This window comes from Theobroma cacao, chromosome 10, assembly GCF_000208745.1.
Source record: "Theobroma cacao cultivar B97-61/B2 chromosome 10, Criollo_cocoa_genome_V2, whole genome shotgun sequence".
NCBI classification, from domain to species: Eukaryota; Viridiplantae; Streptophyta; class Magnoliopsida; order Malvales; family Malvaceae; genus Theobroma; species Theobroma cacao.
In genome coordinates, this window is record NC_030859.1 from 17882984 (window position 1) to 17885517 (window position 2534).

Here is a 2534-nt window from a genome sequence, read left to right on the forward strand (position 1 = left end):
AATTTGTTAAAAATTAATAATAAAAAATTATTTTAACCTTATTTAAATAAATTTAAATAATTATTTTAATAAGTTTTTTAAATTTTATAAAAATAATAATGAAATTATGTCATTCCCAAACTCTAATTTTGAATTTTTGTTTTGTTATACTTAATGTTATTATTAGTTTATTTTGTTATAAATGTTTTTATAATTATTAATTTTAAATTTAAATAATAAAATTATATTTAATTGTAAATATTTTTATTTAAACATGTTAAACGTATTATTAATCAGGTCGTATTTTGTTGTATATTAACATGTTTAATAAACGTGTTAATCGTGTTGTGTCATGTTATACGGTTATTAAATGGATACGTGTACGTGTTTCAGATTTAAAATATGAATATTATTCGTATCGTGTTCGTGTTTAATCTTAACATGTTTTGTATTTAATCGTGTCTGATACGTTTAACACACGTAAACAAGAATTACCAAATCTAAAAACAAGTGAAGGAAATAATTGATGAGGGCAATTCCTTGTTTCTTTTTCTTTTTTTTTTTTTTTTATCTCCTTTTTCAATTTTGTAAACAAGATAAAATTGTAGAGATAGAAATGGGATTAGGTAGGCTGGTGGATTTTTTTTTTCACTTTCTATGACATGAAAAACATGTGCTTGAACTTAGTAGATAAGCAATCTTCTTCTTTTTCTTGTGTTTTGTGTAATAAGAGGATTTTATAATTGTTCTAACACTTTTTCTTTGTACAATTTTTGAGCAAAAATCGAAAGGAAAGAAGAAATGAATTCGTATTGAAACAGGGGAAAGCATAATGCCAGAACCAGTGAGGTAGCATTATTGAGTTGGCATCACCTTCAATTATGAGACCAGACTGGTCGATACCAGATGGTGTGTTCGGTACTGAAACTTGACAACATAATAATTTTTCCGCTTGAGACGTCTCCAGGAGGATATTATTTTATGAGAATTATTATAGGGATCAGCCTCTTGCAAGCTCTCCATCTCCTCCGACTAAACTTCCAAAACCATGTCCTTGATCATCCTTTGTCAATGACAGTAAGTTGTTAAACTACAATGGTTTGATAAAAAACACTCAGTTTGATCATCTTGCCTTGCAATTTTCTTAATAATGTTTGATTGCTTTTGTCATGATGGATAGATGTCATGTTGTGCTCCTTTTGATGGGACCTGTAGGTTTTGGGTTTTAATTTGTTGGCTTGTTTCTAAGGTCTTATATCTAAGTTGGTGTACTGACCATGCACATCAATTGGCTTGTTATGTTTTTTAATAAAATTATATTACTTAGACTGAGAAATATTGTTCAATGGCTAGTTTTGGCCACATGCCCATGACACTTATTAAGATATTATCTCACTCCTTATATATAAATCGGAGAGCATAACCCAAGAAGGTATGATGTCACTCTTTTTCTCACCCTCTAACTTCCTTCTTCCTCAAGTGTCCAATGACTTAAACATGGAAGAGAAAATCATCAGAAATCCTTAGATGCTCTCATTTTTGCTTGGCATTCCTTCGTTTGATCAAAAATAATAAGTTGAACCGAACATAAACTGTAAACACAAACCCTTCCATTTCATTTCTCATCTCTTTTTTGACCTTCACAGTGGTACGTTTGGCATGCAACTCGAGAATTGAAGAAGATCCATGGACACTAATAAAATTCAAGCATTTGAATATTTGATTTCAGATTCAAATTCAGCCATCTTCTATATGCTTTTATGTGATAATTAAAGATTACTAGGAAATTAAAATAAAAAAAATTGAAACTCGGTGTTTTTCTATTTGTTTTTATGTGATAATTAAAGATTATTGAGAAATGAAGCGATATACTATTGCATTGTAATAGAATTTTTCAAATTCATTTTTATTGGTAAATTTAAAGGACATGCATATATTAAACTAAAAAAACTAAAACTGTACCTAAGTATTTGGTTCATTAGTTAGTGCATGATTTCTCTCTAAAAAAGAGTAGAGTTCGAATATTTTTTTTTCAAATATATATATATATATATATAAAAAAAAACTAAAAGACTAAAACATGTGAAGGCAGTGAAGCAATCGATGATGTAGGATGGTGGATGGAGCTTAGGATTCGCTGTCATGAATGCCATTCCTAATACTGGTGATTTGGGGTTGAAATGAAACCTATCTAGTTTTTTGAATTCTGCAAGAGTACAATTCTTGGGCGTGCATAATTCTTTTTTTTTTTTTTTTTTTGATGATTAGTTGCATTCGTAAGCAAGGTAAACCCTACTTGATGATACATATATCATTCTAACCAGAAAGCCCAAAGCTTAGTGGATGCTCATGTAGATGTTTATCGACCATCAATGAAATAGGATGTAATTTGTCATTTCACTATCATGTAAATGTCTGTGAATGATCATCAGAATGTTCACGTAACAGAAAAAGAAAAAAGATGAACCCCTTGATTTTTAACTATTACTTAAAAGGGAAGACTCCTAAAGGTAAATATAAATCATTATTTATAATTAGTGGATGCTCTTGTGGGT